The following is a 20,560-nucleotide window of genomic DNA, read 5'->3' as shown; positions in this document are numbered from 1 at the left end:
AAGATAAATATCATATGATATCACTTATATATGGAATCTAAAAGAAAATGATACAAATGAACTTATTTATAAAACAGAAATAGACCCACAGACAGAAAACTAACTTTTGGTTACCAAAGAGAAAGAGGGGGAGGGATAAATTAGGAGTTTGGGATTAACATATACACATTACTATATACAAAATAGATAACCAACAAAGACCTACTGTACAGCATAGGGAACTATACTCAATATTCTGTAAGAACCTATAGGGAAAAGAATCTGAAAAAAAATAGATATATATGTATGTATAACTGAATCACTTTGCTGTACACCTGAAACTAACACAACATTGTATATCAACTATACTTCAATAAATTTTTAAAAATAATAATAAAATTATAAATATACATACTGGATCTACTTATCAGCTATGAAGCTATAGAGAGGTCATGAAGAGAACTGAAAGATGATAAAAGGGCTGAGAAATAGCTCTCAGAAAGGTTAAATAGAGCTTTCATTTTTGGTAACAGAGCAACTGGAATATGGTAGAACTTGATTTACATAAAAAATGATATGTCTAACTGGTCACTCTTGGTACAGCTTAAGGAAATTTTTTTCAGGAGGGCAGAAAATAAACTCTTCCAGAAGATGACAATAAACCTGGTAAAAGAGACTATAACCTCTTTGATGGCAGGAGAGGGTCTTATTGGTCTTCACATAATGGTCTTACCTGGGGTACAATAAGTGTCTTAAAACATTTATAGAGAGAAAGAGACAGAGGTGAGTTAGGATGCTGTCTTCCAACCTTGACTAGACTAGTGGTTGAAAATGTGGCTACTCACAAAATTACCTGAAATGCTTCTTAAAAATACAGAGTGACAGAATAAAACCCAAAGAATTAGGAATCCGATTAAGTTTTGAAAAGAAAGGTTCACAGGTGTTTCTGATGTCAGTCAGAATTGGCAGGCATTAAAGTAGGCAATGAAATCACTGGATCAGAACTCCAAATTCCATTTGGAAGATGAGGCTGGCCTTTAGCTCAGATCTTTGGCCATGGCATGGGGCACAAAGGGCAGAAGCTCTGACAAGGAAAGGGGCTAGGTTATTTCTATAGCATATTTCTGTTAAACTAGAGTTTAAGCGACTTTGAAATGCTTATGAAGGAAACATGTTCAGTAAAGTGTGTAAGTTGACTGGCCTCATCCCATTGTTCTTAATGAAAGAAGAAAGCTATGAAAAGCAGAAATTAGGCTTTCCTTCTCTGTTTTCCAGAGACTCACACTGTTAAAGTAATTTAACAAGGAGACTGTTAGACTGGGGTGGTTCTAATACCTTAGTAGCCTATGTAAGCAAACTGAAATCTAAGCCAGAGTCAATGCACTTTTATGTGAGAAGACAAAACTGAAGAACAACCGGTCACAAATAGCCAACTAGCCTTCCCCAAATAAGGCAACTGCTTAAGCTATAGCCAATCAAATAATTTCCTTGCTTTGCTTCCCTGTCTGCTCTACAAAAACTCCTAGCTCCTGTCTTGGGGTGCTTCTCACCACTGCCTGACTTGAAGGGATGGCTGCTCAAATCAACTCTTCAAAATTTAAATGTAACTCAGTTTATCTTTTAATAACACTGAGCCCTTAAGTTGGGACTTGACTGAATTTACCACTTGAGAGGTACCTTCATTTTGCAAGGAGAACAATCGAACTCATTTAAAAATTTTCAGCCACTTCCACATCTTGGGGAGCAACCTCTTGTTTCTCTATAGTGATGTAAGGTTATTCCTGTACCATCAAATATAAATATGCTTTAGAGTCATGCTAATTTGCTAACACTGGATACACATTAGCAATTTCAATCTGGTGTATTCTAACACAGATGTATACTAATGTTAGATAAGGCGAGACAGTTGGCTTACACCCAGAGATGCTCCTAGAAATGGAGTGCTGCATCATGAGAAGGAGGGAAGAAGGCAGAGTTGCCAGCATTGCTTTTCCTTAGCCAACACGTGATTAGTTGAGACTTCTGCAGAAACTTGTCAGGAGTATAAAGTACACTTGAACTAGGAGGTGGGACAGCCTTTTAACATATTTCTCTCTCTAACAGACAAAAAGTTTAGATTAGTGAAGGTGCAGCTTTCTTAGATAAAATTCCTTCTAACTTAGTCCTAGGGCATTCATCATTCTGAATTTGACCTGTTCTCTAAAGTTATCCAAAGAAGCTGAACTTTAGGATAAACTAATGTCATTCACTTTATCAATCAGCACAAGACTAACCAATCTTATTACCATGTTTAGTCTGGCTGGTTTCAGTAATCCAAAATTATATTTAAACTAGTACACTCTGGTATACATCATTTTCTTCTAAAATATTTACGACCACCACCATCACTACCAACACCACCACCATCTTAATTTCCCAAGCCAGACTGATCTCAAAAAAGCTAGGAAAAGAGAACCACTTCCCTAAATTGATGGCATATTTATATTAGATTCTAAGTAGCTTCTACCTGCAGTCTTTCACATGTTCAGTAGGCTTCCCCCTAGAGCATTTAATAGAAAGGAAACTATAGATACTAATTTATGAAATACCAAATTTCTACATGTATACAGTATTTGATTCATTTATAAAATGCACACACTTTTCTCAAGTCTGTAATAGCCAAGTGAAATCTGTAAGACCTTAGTTTGAATTTAGACTCCGTTACATACTTACAAACAGAAGTGTCTTGGGCAAGTTCCTTCAATGTCTCTGAACTTCATTTTGTTTCTGAATAAAATGTCAGCAATGTCACTCTGTATCATGAGGTTATTTTGAAAAGCAAATAAAATATGGTTTACAAAATGAGCTCAAGCAATACCTGGCACATAGTGCTCAATAAATTTTCTTTACTTTGTTTTATATCCCAATCATTAATGAATGTACTTCACAAATAGTACTTGAACGTGTGTGTCCTGAGCTACCATAAACATGTGTTCCATTTCTAAACATTTATTTTACTGAATCACTTCTCTGAATCTCAGGTTTTAAAGAGACATAAAGTCTGGGTCTTGAGATAAAATTGCTGTAGCTGTCCTCTCATCAATTCACAAGGCCAAATTAGTTGAACAACTCTCAATTATCAGAATTCTAAAACAATATTCATGGAAGAGAAGCTTAAGGGATGCCTACCAGAGTAAAAAGAGCACTTGCAAAACAGATTATCAGCATTGTAGGTGACCACAGAAGGATACTGGAGATGACAGAAAAATGAAGACGGGCAATATATTTACCATTTTCAAAAATGAAAAATAGGCAGATACTGCGTGAAGTACTTCCTGGTAAATACTACAGGAAACTTAATAGAAGGAATACTTAGATGAAAAAAAGAGGCAATTCCTAATAATCTATGTTCACAGAGAACAAATACTAACAGTATATCTTTACTTGTATGTCTTTTTTTTTAATATAAGTTTCAGGTGTATGTAAAGATAGTTCAACATATGTATACACTACCTAGTGATCACCACCACAAGTCTAATTACCATCCATCACTATACAGCTGACCCCCTTCACCCATTTCACCCACCTCCTGACCCCCTTACCCTCTGGTAACCACTAATCTATCTTCTGGATTTATGAGCTTTTATTATGTATTTATATATTTACTTATTTACCCATTTATTCATAGATTCCAATATGGGTGAAATCATACAGTATTTGTTTTTTCCTGTCTGATTTCTTTCACTTAGCATAATACCCTCAAGGTCCATCCATGTTGTCACTAATGGCAGAATTTCATTCTATTTTATGGCTGAGTAATATTCCATTACATAAATATATATATATATCTTTTTTATCCATTCATCCATCAATGGACACTTAGATTGTTTCCGTATCTTATTGTGAATAATACTGCAATGAACATAGAGGTGCATATATCTTTATGAATTAGTGTTTTTGTGTTCCTTGAATAATTACCCAGAAGTGGAATAGCTGAGTAATATGGCAGTTCTATTCTTATTTTTTTGAGATATCTACATACTGTTTTCCATGTATTGGAAATTGACTAATTTACATTCCCACCAACAGTGCACAAGAATTCCCTTTTCTCCACATCCTCTCCAACATTTGTTATTCCTTGGTTTTTTCTTCAGTAATAGCCATTCTAAGAGGCATAAGATGATACCTCATTGTGGTTTTGATTTGTATTTTCCTGATGATTAGAGATGTTGAACATCCTTTCATGTGCCTGTTGGCCATCTGTATGTCTTTTTTGAAAAAAATGTCTATTCAGATCCTGTGTCCATTTTTAAATCTGGTTGTTTGTTTTTATGTTGTTAGTGTTGTTGTTAAGTTGTATGAGTTCTGTATATATTTTGGATATTAATCTCTTTTTGGATATATGAATTGAAAATATTCCATTCAGTAGGTTGCCTTTTTGTTTTAAAGATGGTTTCCTTTGCTGTACAAAAGCTTTTTACTTTGATGTAGTCTTGTCTTCTTATTATTAATTAGTGGCATTTCTTTTCAGCTTAAAGTCCTTTTAACACTTTTTATAGGGCCAGTTTTGTGGTGGTGAACTTCTTTAGCTTTTGCTTATCTGGAAAAATCTTAATCTCTCCTTCCATTCTGAATGCTAACCTTACTAGGTAGAGAATTCTAGGTTGAAAGTTTTTTTTCTTTCAGCCCTTTGAATATGCTGTGCTACTCCTTTCTGGTCTGTAAGGTTTCTGCTGAAAAATCTGCTAACAGTTTTATGGGGTTTCCCTTGTATGTAACAAGTTACCTTTGCTCCTTTTAGGATTCTCTCTTTATCCTTAACTTTTACCATTTTAGAATGTGCCTTGATTTGTGTCTCTTTGGATTCATCTTACTCAGAACTCTCTGGGCTTCCTGGACCTGTATATCTGTTTCCTTCACTAGATTAGGAAAGTTTTCAGCCACTATTTCTTCAAATAATTTTTCTGGCTCTTTCTCTCTTCTCCTTCTGGGACCTTTATAATGCAATCGTTATTCTACTTGATGTTGTCCCAAAGGTCCTTTGAGATATCTTCACTTTCTTAAAATTCTTTTTTCATTTGCTTTTCTGTCAGATGAGTTCCATTGCTTTGTCTTCCATTCTGCTGATTCGTTCTTCTACCTCATCCAATCTACTACTGAACCACTCCAGTGTATTTTTCACTTATAACTTGTTTGGTATTTTCTTATATTTTCTATCTCTTTGTTGAAGTTCTTACTGTATTAGTCCATTCTTCTCCCCAGTTTGGGGAGCATCTTTCTTACCATCAAGCATATTTTTCAGGTAGATTGCTTATCTCCATTTTGTTTAGTTCTTTTTCTAAGGTTTTGCCTTGCTTCAATTGGAACATATAGCTTTGTCTCCTTATTTTGTCTAATTTTCTGTGTTTGTTTCTATGTATTAGGTAAGTCAGCTACCTCTCCCACTCTTGAAGAAGTGGCCTTATGTAGAAAATGTCCTGTGGGGCTCAGAAGTGCGATCCCACCTGACCACCAGAGCCAGGTGCTCAAGGGGTGTCATTTACATGAGCTACGTGTGCCCTCCTCTTGTGATAGGGCCACGGCTGCTGCTGCAATGTACTGGTGGGCACGGCTGACCCCTGGAACAACTATGGGGCCCACCCCAGCAGCTGTGGGGTGCTGGGGTGGGACTTGCCCCCAAAACTGCTGTACAGCCCAGCCACTGTGGCTGTCGGATGCTGGTGGGCAGGGTTATCACCAGGTCTGCTGTGAGGTCAGGCAATAGCTCAGGGATTGGCAGGGCTCTTGGAAGGGTGTGCCCACTGGTGCTAATAGTTTAGATGGAGATTTCCAAAATGATGCCCACCAGAGCTGGTAATAGCAAGGTAGCCCGAGATTGAAAAAATCTCTCCCCCCAGGGTCTCAGTCCCTTGTGAGCATCCCAACTGGTTCCTGCCTCTCTAAAAGACGCTTCAGGGTTAGTAAGTGGGTCCTGCTCACCTATGGTCCATGTGCTTTTCAATTTGGTATTTTGAACTGTGTTTCAGGTGAAGTGAGTCTGCATGCAAGCTCTTTAAGAGTGTTTTTTTCTGTTCCCTGTAGTTCTATGCTTTTCCTGGAAGTATTTCCCACTGGTTTTCAATGGCGGGTGTTTTGGGGGCTCATCTTTCCCAGGCAGGATTTAAGGATTGAGGTGCCTGATGTGGAGTTCAAATCCCTTACTCCTCAGGGAAAATAATCATACCTTTGTGATCCTTCCCAGCTGTGGAATCTCTGCAGCTGGGGTGTGGTTTTTTTCCCTTGGCGCTAACATATCTCTCTTTCCCTACCTGTCTCGATGTTGCCTTTTAATCCTTTGTTGTGAAAGACTGTTCATCAAGTTTTCAGGTCCCTTTCAGAGGTAATTATTCCATATGTAGTTGTAGATCTGTTGTGTCCATGGGAGGAGGTAAGTTCAGGTTCTTCCTATACCACCATCTTGAACCTTCTACAATTTTCTGTACTTGTATATCTTTATCGCAGATTGAAAAACTCTCTCAGGGATAACCATGTGAAAAAGATGGAGAAAAATTACCTGGATGCTTGTGCAACTAGCTATTCTCCTAAATATTAAAAAATTATGCTCAGATATTTTACTAAATTGATCCACACCAACCTGAGAAATATCTAGACATGTATTAAAAGAACATGGCCTTGCTTCACTCCTAATAAACATTTTGGCCCTCAATTTGAATATAGATTAGGAAGTAATAATGGCATCTATTAAATCCCAGTTATGTGAAAGATGCTTTGCAAAGCATCTCTTCTATATTATTCCCTATACTCCCGAATACCACTCTATGAAACAGTACTATCATCATTCCCATTTCTTATAGATAAAACACTTAGGCTACAAAAAATAATAATACTAACAACAATAATAAAGGGAATGTTAGGAAACTTTGGGAGGTGATTGATGTCTATGGCCTTGATGGTGGTGATGGTTTCACAGGTATATATTTATCCCCAAACTCATCAAGTTGTATACATTAAGTATGTACACCTTTTCACAAGTCAATCCTACCTTAATACAGTGGTTTTTTTAAATGAGTACTTGATTCTGATGTTGTAACAATTATATTTGGAAAATAATTCAAAACTTATCCTGTATATCTTTTTGTTAAAAATTAAAATGTTACACTAAGTTTGGAAGAAATAAACAGAAACTTTACCATTAAAAAAAAAAAGAAACTTAGAGCCAGAGAGGTCTGGGAACTATCTCCAAGACTCGACAACTGGTTATGCAGCAGCAGTGCTAGGCTCGGAACCCAGGCTCTTCTCACCTCCAATGCCATTTAAGTACTAGTCTATACTGCCTCTTGGTATACACATGCTAATTACACCTGCAGATGTCAAATCAGAAGGAGAGAATAAATACCTTGGGTATCAGATTAGGATAAAAAATATCTTGATAGGTTAGAATGGGAAGCTGGAACTAGACTTTAGCAAGAATTAGTAAGTTCATTTTACATCTATGATCCAAATTACAACTATACAACTCAAGGAAAGGAGAGGGGTGATCTAGGGACAAGGGCTCAGTGTGTGTGTGTGTGTGTGTGTGTGTGTGTGTGTGTGTGTGTGTGTGCATGCGTGCTCGTGTGTGTTGGAGTATGGTCACCCTATTTACAGCATTATCCAAAGATAGAATTGTATGCTTTTGAAGAATATGAGCCTCCTGTCTCTGAAAGCATTCAAACCTATGCTAGATGACATTTAGGAAGGTACTATGGCTAGGATTTAAGCACCAGATGGATGTATGGACTGAACATTTAAGCATCTTTCCAACCCTGATATTCTGCTCTTATGGTATGCTCAGATGTACAAATAAAAAAGAATTCAATGTGCTTAGAAGGAGAGACAGAGCAGGATATATATTTCTAGTCTCTTCAGTTTATAGTAAATAGTTGAAAAATCCATCCAAGGAGAAAAATTATATCTTGAATGACAAGCCTCACCCAGTGCACACCCCAGGCAACGCTCTCATGTCACTGAGAAACAAACTGGCCCACCCAGAAGAGAGCCTCACTAATCTTGATGTTTAAGAGCTGGAAGCCTCACTAGAGAAGTGAGCAGTCAAACAGAGCTTGTCACTGTTGATTAGTTGAATACTGAAAGATGCTACTCTTTATACAAAGAAAAAAAGAGAGAAAAGAAAAATAAGGAGGATATTTCTCCACCACGATGGATGAGATCCACCAGCTGAACCCTATAGCTGGAGGATAAAGGTAAATTGCCATTGCTGGCACTGGTCACTTTTAGCTGGGGTTTGAATACAGTGTATAACATAAAAGCAGGCACAAGGGAGCACCTTTCTTCTCCCTGAAGGAATTACCGGCTAAAGGAATACTGTCAGCCACCTTCCGGGGTCCCTCCCTCAACATATGTGGCTCTGATCACAAGCAGCCAAGCTGGGCTTCCCTCCAGTCAGGGGCATATGGTGAGGTCAGAGTGGCTGAAGGGGCTGAGACAGATTTGATTTCAGGGCTAGTGAGAGAAAGACCATCAAATGCAGTTGCACAGAAATTAGGAGGTTAGAACAACTCCTGGCATTTTTGCTGCCAGTGTTTCCCCACTCCTTTGCTCAGTGACTTGTCAGCACACCTAATATTGGGGGTTTGATAAGAAAGAAGCAGAAATGTAAGAGGGAAATATTCTTAAATAAAATTATGAATTTTGCAGAATGGGAGAATCATTTTACACAGAACAGCAGTTTATGATTATTGAGACACCAAGGAGTAGCAATGCCAAGAATTTAACATGCAGTAGGGCTTCTCTGACAGGCACTGTGCAGAAGCGTTCTCCCAGCAGCCTGACATCATTTTGCTTGGTTAGGACGGGTATGGCTACCGTGTGACTGGAGCTAACAGGAAAGAGATGGTGCGGGTATGTAAAGGCAGGGGGGTACATAATTTACACACAGTTCCCCCATCCAGTGAGGAATTATAGTTCAGATGAATACTGCACTTTCTTGTGGTACAGAATTCAGGATACAAAATACATTTTACACCAGGAAGTAATAATGCTACAACTTTGACCCAGTTCACCACCCAAGTAACTCCATTAGGAAACAAATGAAACTGTCTAAATAAAGTGAGTAGACTAATTGAGGCTAGGATTTCCAGAACAGACAGAGAGAGCCAAGGCTCTAATTAAAGGAGACTCCCAACCTCATACAAGGAGCAAAGGAGCTGAAACAGAACATGAATTCCTTCCGCTCTGCACCACAATAGCACCATCTGACTAGTTAAACCGCTGTCCTAACGACCACACATATGCACAGCCCAGTTTAAAATGACAAAACGTAAACATATAATTTAGAGGTATTTGAAGTATTATGTGAGTTTAAGGGAGATCCAGAGAAATTGGGAGAGAGGGAAAATGGCATTCTGGCTTTGGGACTGACCTTGAATGCCAACCAAAAATCCCTTGGCATTTTGGATTCCTGAAGTAAACAAAAATAATAATTATTATTTCTAATAATAATATCAGAAAAACTACAGACATGAAAAGGGTTCCCTGAAACACTTATCAGGAGACTTGGCCTCAATATTTCGCTCCTCACGATCTAGTGTTAAAAAATCAGTACTGGTTGTTTTTTTATTTGTTTACCCTGCAACCTAATATATTAATTCAAATCCTAGCAGAAGCTACCTTTCCCTTTGTGTTGCAATGGCTAAACAGCCACGTAAAGTAATTGTTCTCTGCTATTAAATTAACAATTAGAGTAAGGAACAAAAACCAAAATAACAGTTAACGAAAACCCACCAAAGTTTTAAGTCATTAGATGGCACAGAAGAGCCTCTGGTTTATTAGGAAATGTCACCTGCCAGCAGCTAACATTTGGAAGAAGTCTTATATCATTGTCCTGGCCAAACTATGACAAAGCGGAGAAATTGCTTAAGCAAAAACAAGGACAATAAAAACAAAGGTTTTCTAAATTACTGTTGCCCGTGTCATTAAATTTCATATTGTGCATGGAATATAAATACATCACTTTGTTCTGCATGACAAGCAGAAGTGAGCATTCATACATTACTCAGCCACTTAATTAAGTGCCTGGGATATTTGCAGTTAGCAGAAACTAATAAGGGAATCACATTTAAATTCAAATCACTCCTCAGGGTAGCTGTCTGCAACATAAGCAAAGCTTACTGGGTAGATGTTCCACTAAATGCTCAGCTAAAAGCTTAGATTCACTGTATCTGTTAATAAAGAATAATTCTACTTGTGATTAAAGGTAAGAGTAAAATAAATAATTCTGTTACAGATTTTGAGTGATGTTTTATTTAAATACCCATTTTGTCTATCACTTTGTCTAATAGAATAAGGGTATGATTTAGGGCTTTGCCAACATAGAGAGGAAGTTCCATAAAAACAAATGACTGCACTGACCCTTTTCACTGCAGCCTTTCAACAGACCTGACAGTAACGGTCCCTGCATCACAGACAGTAAACAATAAAATTATAAAGTGCTCATTCAGAAAAAGGAAGCTGGAAACAAAGTGATGGAGGGTCACAGGAGGCCAAGAAAAGGGAAAAGAGGGGAGAAGGGAGAAGGTAGGCATTCACATTTTTTATAACAAGAGGCCAAGAACACAGTATTCCGAACTTTGAGGAATTACTCCACCTCTAGCCACTGACAAAGAGTGGGTTTATTTTTAATCATTCATCTTTATAAATTTTAACTTTTCTGGACTAAAACAGTCCCATATGGTTTCAAATCTGCTTTTGATTCTAAACAACCTCCACACTGAGCTTCTTCAAAATTTCAAAGCCATCTGGACGCCAGTGGTAAAATGACCTCTCACAATTTCTCCCCACACAAAGTGTGGTTTTTCAGCTTCAGAAACTAGATTCTCAGGCCCCTAAGTGGTTACCAAGGATAGAAGTAGAGGTGTACAAAAGACCCTATCACTTGAAGGGAAATATGCTCTAACCCAAGGTGCTTAACAGAAAAGTGAGTGGAATAGCTTAGATTCAGATTGTACACCTTTGTTCTACTCACAGAAATTATATACTTTCACCTGCAATCACATATAATTTTGTTACAGAAAACATAAAATCCCTAAATTCCAGGCTGTATTCCCAAGTAGAAATAAATCAAAGTAACTCAAATATTTTAACACTGCAGTTAGAGTGAACGTAATATTTTTGGTTAGAGGGAAATTTGGCATTTTCTGCAAGTCATAAAATCTTTGAAGCATAAATTATGATTGTCACAATAGGTACTGTCACACAGCATCACCTCAGATATTGTCAAGGTACCATCTGGCATTAGTTATACAGCAGTGGGTGAAAAATGTGTAGGTCTAGCATTCAATTCTTAAAAGTATAGGGATCAGTATTCATACTAGTATCGAAAATCATCACAAGACAAATGCAAGGTATATACACGGAAAATATTTTGAGGATTTACATAGGAAATCATTAGCTTGGTTATATCTGGAAAGAAGACAAGGAGACGTAGCTTTTACCTGTATATCCTTTTAGGCAATTTGAATTTTTTGCCATGTATATGTATTCATTTTGGTTGGGAGAGTAATTAGATTCAAAAATAAAGTTTACCCACAGCTCTTCAAAAATGTCACCAACCACTTATCTCAAATACCTCAGTGTGAAATAACACCTTTAATATTCATAAGCATCCAGTGAAATCTATCCTACCATTATGAATAACAGTCTCCTAAATTTGTAACCACACTCTACCCTCAATCTGCCAAATGAAGCGCCTCTGGAGCCGTGTCCTACTGGATCCGCCTCATTCTTAGTAAAATTGTTAAGGATGATCACTTTCTGTTATTTGAGTCATGAGTAAAATTATTTTAGATACTTGAATATTTAGGATAGATTTTAAGAAGTTGTAGAGTCAAATATGATAGGCTGGCTACTATCACAAATATTGCTGAAAATCTGAGAAGATTCACACAATAAAATTTTTTTTCTGTTTTTTTGTTTTTGATCCCTAATGTTATAGACCAATGTGAGGTTATTTAGAGAGTCCATTATATAAAAGGAGAGTCCAGATTCCTTCCATTGTATAACTCAGGCATATTATTCTAGGTCCTAGGTCTCCTCCACATTCAGCCACCTGGTGAGCAAAGAAAGACCATGGAGGATAGCATGAGATGTTTTATATGAGCCAAGCGTGGAGACAGCATTCATCACTTCTAGCCACATTTCACAGGTATCATTCAGTCACAAGGGACCACCTATGTGCAAGGGAAATATAAGTTAAGTGTTTGCTTAGGAAGAAAACTTTGGTGAATACCATAGTAGGTTGGATCAGTCTTCCCACATTTTCACTCTCTTTGTGTATCCACACCTTTTGTCATATGACTTTGCAGTACACTTCTCAGGAGAGTGAGCAGTATATATTTCCTGAACTTATTGATCTTGTCTTTGGCAATATGATTTGCTTTGTTCAAAGGAATGCTAGCAGAAGTGATAAAAGCAGAAGTTTTAAATGTGCTTAGGGATTTTTAGCTCCCCCTGGTATTCCTTCCTTACCTTGAGAAGGTCATGCCCCAAGGAGGATGAGAGATGTGTGAAATAGAACAAAACCTGAGCAGATAGGAGTCTGAAACCAAACCTAGCCAACCCACAGCCTGAAACAGAGCCACTCAGTTTAGCCCAGCCTAGATCAGCTGAACAGAAATTGGCCTGCAATTCTGAAAAATAAATAATAAATAAATAAATTAATTAATTAAAAGAAATTGGCCTGCAATTCTGTGAGTGTGAGAGTAAGCTTGTTGTTATAAGCTACTGAGTTGAAAGGGGTGGGGGCTGTTTGTTATATATCATTATTACAGTAGTAACTAACTGATATAGATACACAGCAGTCTCTGCTTCAGTTACCTTCTGTGAGCAATTATAATTTTAAACGACCTCACTAACCATAATTTTCAAGAGTATTTTGCTGGTATTTTAATACTAGACATTGCTCTACTTTGATAAATATTGAAAGAATTGTGAAATCTAGTAAAATTTGGTACAATAAAATGAGTTAAAACTAGGTTCGATAATCTGGATAAGATATTGTTGTTTCACCATATTTTTCAAGGACTCTCAAATAATTATTTACTGGGCTTTTTAAGCTTTACTGAGGTATTATTTACATACCAAAACTGGCCATATTAAAATATACAATTTGTTGAGTTTGGACGTTTACATAAACCCTAGAGGCCATAGAATGTTCATTTTAAAATTGAACATATTTATGAGCAGTTAATAATCTCCCAAAGTCATTTGCAAAGGAGTGAGAAAGACAGTATCTATCTCAGCTACTTCAACTGTAGGTGATCATCCAGAGACTGATTTTATTTTTTTGGTCTTAGATTTTTTTTGTCTAGGTTTCTTCTTTTTGTGCCTGCTTTAGAACATTTATTTCATAGCTGGTTAGAACCTTAAACAAAGGATGATCAGAAGCAGAGGAGACTGTTTTATACCAACCATGAACTAAATATTATTTCAGGCATTTAAAATATATTGCCTTATTAAATCCTCAAAATATTCCTATGCATTATTTTTATTTTTCCCCATTTATAGATGAAGAATCTGAACATTTTAGCTTTTCCTAATTTTTTTCAGTGACATATCCTATGATATATGATTATATATCACATATATAATATGTGATACAGTTGGAGAGGTAGGCTTAAAACTAAGGGAGTCTTCCTCCAGAGTCCAGATTTCCTCCATTACACTGGGTTGTTTCCACAGTCAATGTAAATTTAGTAACTTTAGTAATAAAACAGAGGCTTAAATCAAGGTCTAAACTTAAGTTTAAGGATGAGCAGGGAAAATGCATTACATACACATACAGATACAATAAGTCCCTTACATACGAACCTTCAAGTTGTGAACTTTCAAAGATGTGAACGTGAGTTCCATCAACATCAGACATGAGTGAAATTGTAGCCTGCCCTCTGTCTCCTATTGCTGATGTTCCTTCAGCTCTACCATCTCCCACCTCCTTTCCCTCCTCTAGTCAGTAATTCTTCTTGCCTGTCCACTCAATGCCAGCCCCTGTATGCCAACTGTTGTACTGTACTACAGTACTTTTCAAGATACTGTACTGTAAGATTAAAAATGTTTTCTTTATTTTTTGTGTTTGTTTTATGCATTATTTGTGTTAAAAGTATTATAAACCTATTACAGTATGGCACTATATAGCCAATTGTGTTAGTTGGGTACCTAGGCTAACTTTGTTGGACTTATGAACAAATTGGACTTACGAACGTGCTCTCAGAACGGAACTTGTTATATGTAGAGAACTTACTGTATTTGTGATTTCATTTTCTTTTCTTTTTTTTTTAAATTTTTATTTTATATTGGAGCATAGTTGATTAACAATGTTGTGTTAGTTTCAAGTGTACAGCAAAGTGATTCAGTTATACATAAACATGTATCTATTCTTTTGCAAATTCTTTTCCCATTTAGGTTATTACTGAATATTGAGCAGTGTTCCCTGTGCTATACAGTAGGTCTTTGTTGATTATCTGTTTTAAATATAGCAGTGTGTACATGTCAATCCCAAACTCCCAATCTATCCCTCCCCCCTAGTTTTGTTTTCTTAATTACACGATAAAGTTTCATAATAATGCTTAACTCACATAAGAGAAAATAAATAATTCATTAGCATAGGAGACTAACTGAAGAAAGAGGATATTCATTTGTAGAATAAGAATCAATGGTTTTCAGACTCTGATTTCACTGCAACTTGTTATAAACAAATATAAGTAAATATCCAAAGACTTTTCCCCAATCCTTCTCTAGAAATTTACATGGGAAAGACTAACTTCATATACGATATAATTATAAAGAAAATAGTTTCCAATTTCAGAATCTACTAAGCTTAATAAATGGAAAGTGTAGGTTTAGTCAATGTAACAAGAAAATAAATTGCAAGAGACTTTCTGTACCTGAACTTTGGTCAAAAATATCATCATTTCTCTTAACCTCTGAGTCATTTACCTTAACTATCAGAACAGGAAGAAATAAACAAACAGAAGATAAGTTTTGTTTAAATTCTTGCATAAGTCAACTAAATTTTAAGTCAACACAGAATGCTGAGTTTCCAAAGGGACTGAAGAACAAAAGCTCAGCAGTTACTTGCAATGGGAACAACATTCAAAATTTCATGGGCTCATTAGAATTCATGACACCTGCTCCACCTATTGAGTCAGCCTGTGGTGCGTGGGTATTGGAAAGAGAAAAGTGGGTGACAAATGCAATTTCCATGGACCAAAATAGGTTCTGGTACACTTAGCTCATATGATTTCTTCTATTTAGCTCTTCTGAGGAAAATTTGGAATAAAAAATATTTACCACACAAAGTTTTTCTATTAAAAAGTACTTTTATAAAGATTGGGATGTAATCCTAGTTTCTATTGCAGTATAACTTCTAAATACAAAGGTATTCTGATTTCTCAACCCAATTTCAATTACAGACAACACATAAGATTAGCTTTTCTCCTAAGATAAGCTCCTACTATTTAGTAAAAAACCATCAACCAGGTGACAAATCAACTTTCAATGGGCCTTAAATCAGCCCATAATTGGAAGTAAGCTCTCTCTTGTCAAAAGTTCAAAGACATCTGTTATCTCTTCCCTAATTTTTCATGTTGAAATTTTAACAGCAGAGCAAATTCTATGCATCACCTCTCATTCAATTATTAATCTGTGAATAAAATTATGAAATTTAAATAATATCAGATATGCTCATTCCCAAAATGTTCATTACGGTACTTGTGTACTTTCCCAAGGGAAGACTTAAAACCAAATGAAATCTAATTTTGGCCTTGCTTTGAACATTTTCTTGAATATGACCTCTTTGAGATTTTAAGGTCTTTGCCTCTTTAGGATAATGTTGAGTGTATGCATTTACATTATAGTACTATTTTAAGACTCACCTTGGCTATCTCCATGATACATTAACTACTCTCAATTCCCATTCTGAATTAAGTTGGATGTATGATATATACACAGGTAAATCCTTCCTCAATAAATGCCATTTTCATTATATATTTAAAAAGTAACTGAGTTTAAGTAATTAAAAATAATCAGGTTTAGTCCTCAATGGTGAAAAACTTAAACCATTTCCACTAAGATCAGGAAGAAGACAAGGTTGCCCACTCTCACCACTATTATTCAACATAGCTTTGGAAGTTTTAGCCACAGCAATCAGAGAAGAAAAAGAAATAAAAGGAATCCAAATTGGAAAAGAAGAAGTAAATCTGTCACTATTTGCAGATGACATGATACTATATAGACAGAATCCTAAAGATTCTACCAGAAAACTACTACAGCTAATCAATGAATTTGGTAAAGTAGCAGGATACAAAATTAATGCACAGAAACCTCTTGCATTCCTATACACTAATGATGAAAAATCTGAAAGTGAAATTAAGAAAACACTCCCGTTTACCACTGTAACAAAAAGAATAAAATATCTAGGAATAAACCTACCTAAGGAGACAAAAGACCTGTATGCAGAAAATTATAAGACACTGATGAAAGAAATTAAAGATGATACAAATAGATGGAGAGATATACCATGTTCTTGGATTGGAAGAATCAACATTGTGAAAATGACTCTATTACCCAAAGCAATCTACAGATTCAATGCAATCCCTATCAAACTACCAATGGCATTTTTCACAGAAGTAGAACAAAAAATTTCACAATTTGTATGGAAACACAAAAGACTCCGAATAGCCAAAGCAATCTTGAGAAAGAAAAATGGAGCTGGAGGAATCAGGCTCCCGGACTTCAGACTATACTACAAAGCTACAGTAATCAAGACAGTATGGTACTGGCACAAAAACAGAAATACAGATCAATGGAACAGGATAGAAAGCCCAGAGGTAAACCCACGCACCTATGGTCACCTTATCTTTGATAAAGGAGGCAAGAATATACAGTGGAGAAAAGACAGCCTCTTCAATAAGTGGTACTGGGAAAATGGGACAGCAACATGTAAAAGAATGAAATTAGAACACTCCCTAACACCATACACAAAAATAAACTCAAAATGGATTAAAGACCTAAATGTAAGGCCAGACACCATCAAACTCTTAGAGGAAAACATAGGCAGAACACTCTATGACATAAATCACAGCAAGATCCTTTTTGACCCACCTCTTAGAGAAATGGAAATAAAAACAAAAATAAACAAATGGGACCTAACGAAACTTAAAAGCTTTTGCACAGCAAAGGAAACCATAAACAAGACAAAAAGACAACCCTCAGAATGGGAGAAAATATTTGCAAATGAAGCAACTGACAAAGGATTAATCTCCAAAACATACAAGCAACTCATGCAGATCAATATCAAAAAAACAAACAACGCAATCCAAAAATGGGCAGAAGACCTAAACAGACATTTCTCCAAAGAAGATATACAGATTGCCAACAAACACATGAAAGAATGCTCAACAGCATTAATCATTAGAGAAATGAAAATCAAAACTACAATGAGATATCATCTCACACCAGTTAGAATGGCCATCATCAAAAAATCTACAAACAATAAATGCTGGAGAGGGTGTGGAGAAAAGGGAACCCTCTTGCACTGTTGGTGGGAATGTAAATTGATACAGCCACTATGGAGAACAGTATGGAGGTTCCTTAAATAATGAAAAATAGAACTACCAAACGACCCAGCAATTCCACTACTGGCATATACCCTGAGAAAACCATAGTTCAAAAAGAGTCATGTACCACAATGTTCATTGAAGCTCTATTTACAATAGCCAGGACATGAAAGCAACCTAAGCGTCCATCGACAGATGAATGGATAAAGAAGATGTGGCACATATATACAATGGAATATTACTCAGCCATAAAAAGAAACGAAATTGAGTTACTTGTAGTGAGGTTGATGGACCTAGAGTCTGTCATACAGAGTGAAGTAAGTCAGAAAGAGTAAAACAAATACCGTATGCTAACACATATATATGGAATCTAAGGGGAAAAAAAAAAAAGGTCATGAAGAACCTAGGGGCAAGACAGGAATAAAGACGCAGACCTACTAGAGAATGGACTTGAGGACACGAGGAGGGGGAAGGGTAAGCTGGGAGAAAGCGAGAGAGTGGTAGTGTATATATGGACATATATACACCACCAAATGTAAAATAGATAGCTAGTGGGAAGCAGTCGCATAGCACAGGGAGTTCAGCTCAGTGCTTTGTGACCACCTAGAGGAGTGGGATAGGGAGTGTGGGAGGGAGGGAGATGCAAGACGGAAGAGATATGGGGACATATGTATATATATAACTGATTCACTTTGTTATAAAGCAGAAACTGGCACACAATTATAAAGCAATTATACTCTAATAAAGATGTTAAAAAATTTTTAAAAAAGAAATCAGGTTTAATTTCTTTCTTCAAGTTTGTCACTGAAAATACTCTATTAGCTAAAATTTTCTAGAAGTATTGACTAATGTCATTGTATGTATATAAAATTAGTTTAAATTTTATGATATTAGTAAAAACAAATCACTGTTTTGTATCATTATGTAATTGATAGTCATTGTTGAAAACATGTAAAATATAAAATGAAAAATCTATAATAATCTACCAACCAACACCTAAAGATAATTATCTGTCAGTGGAATAAGTTAATAAATGTTTATGTTTAATTTATATTTACATATGTATGAAATATTTCTGTAAATGTGGGATTATTCATTTTATTCTGTTTTATAACCTTTTCAATGTGTATTCTCTTTGCTTTGTTTCCTAATTATTTGAAAGACATATTTTTATATTAATGTATTCATGCTTATATTTACTTCACATTATTTTGTCTAGTTATCAATGATTATAAAAAAAAAATACTCCATTAACTTCCTAGCATAGAGCCCAATATTTAGTATGCCAAACCTCATAGACCTCTCCCATTGACCCACTATCCTTTTCCCATGTTTTAAAAAAATTTGAAATGTTGATGTCTTATAATTACTGTTATGGAATCATCTGTTTCTAGCTCAGAATTTCTTTTGAAAATTGCATTAATTTATAAGACAGATCTTTATTTAATTGGCTACAATAACCTCTGCAAGAGCAACTTATTTCTTCATCAAGTCATGATTTTTCTGCCTTTATTTGAATGCATTCTTTAGGAAGTTGATGTGAGAAATCTTAGAATACTCTTTTGTTGTCCTCACACACAGATATAGAGTTATTAGACCTGAGGAAACTCTCTGAATGTTAATCCAATATCTGTTATATGAAAAATATGAAATCAGTGTGATTCTTTTTCCTTTTGTCTGAACCTACTTTGTATCCTAATTGGATCCTTATAGAATCTTTTAAATTTACTTTTAAGTGTAAAACAAAAATTCAGCGCATGTGTAAATATAAATTTCTTAAGTGAATATTGACTTACGTTCAGTAAACCTGTTCAATCTAATGATTCAAGTCTTTCTAAGTTTAGGATAGTGTGCTATAATTATTTATTTAATTATGACCTCTCCTTCATCAGTCATGTTTTTTCAATCTGTTGGGTCTGTCTTCCACATCACATTTTTCTCTTTGAGTTAGGAGTCTCCTTCTCTAGCTTTTCATCCTCTTAACTGGTTTATTTTTTCAGCATTATCATGACTATTACTCATTGCTCACATTGTTTTAATTTAATAATTTTGATTCCGTTTCATGCAGTGTGTACTGCTTCTTACACTGTTATCTAAGTTTTTAACTTTTAAGGAACAAAATTTTTAAATTTTCTACATGTTTATTCTGCTTTTTGAGTAAGTCTGTCCCTTAGGAAAAAAAAAAAACTGCTATGATTTTTCAGAGCTATTTCCATTCCATTGGCAAACTGGGAGTGCACAAAGTTAAAAATTTATGTTCACATGCCCACAGACCTCAGAGGTAGCTGTATTATTAAGGCTGACCACAGTCTTGATCAGTGTACTATTACCCATCTTTCCTTGGGATGATATCTTTAATCACTTGTCTATCTTATTCAAGATTACATACACTCTGGTTTCAGAGAGCATAAACATAGAGATAGATAGATAGATACATGATAGATTGATGATACATAGATAGATAGATAAATAGCCTATAAATAAAAATGATTATGATGATGATGTGCACTTAATAAATATGAACGATTATGATGATGATGTGCAGCAGAAATCATGATCTCAGAACACTATTAAACTATACTCAGTGCAGAGTAGAAACCTATAAATACTAAGTGATACTGACATTGCTACTGTTGCATATGTTTACTTTACTTGAAGAGACAACCAGCAATTTTCTTTTCAAATACCCACTAAAAGGAAACAATTGAGCTCATTTAATAGCTGCTTTAAAACACAATATAATGAAAAAATGTAATGTAAAACAGTGAATCTGAACTTTCAGGAGATAAGAATTATTTGATCCCTTGACAGAACAGAACATGTAGTCAATGTACATTTATAAAATTAATTTATAAAAGTGATTTCAAAATGTGTTCCTAGATCTTAAGCCCTCCTTCATGTAACTGGAATACTCATAATAAAAAATCCTTGGCAGAAAAACTTGTAACAATTCTTTCTGGATGGAGATTTAATCATTTGTAAAAGCAATC

The sequence above is a fragment of the Balaenoptera ricei genome, chromosome 2 (genome assembly GCF_028023285.1).
Source record: "Balaenoptera ricei isolate mBalRic1 chromosome 2, mBalRic1.hap2, whole genome shotgun sequence".
Taxonomy (NCBI): domain Eukaryota; kingdom Metazoa; phylum Chordata; class Mammalia; order Artiodactyla; family Balaenopteridae; genus Balaenoptera; species Balaenoptera ricei.
This window is presented reverse-complemented; position numbering follows the sequence as displayed.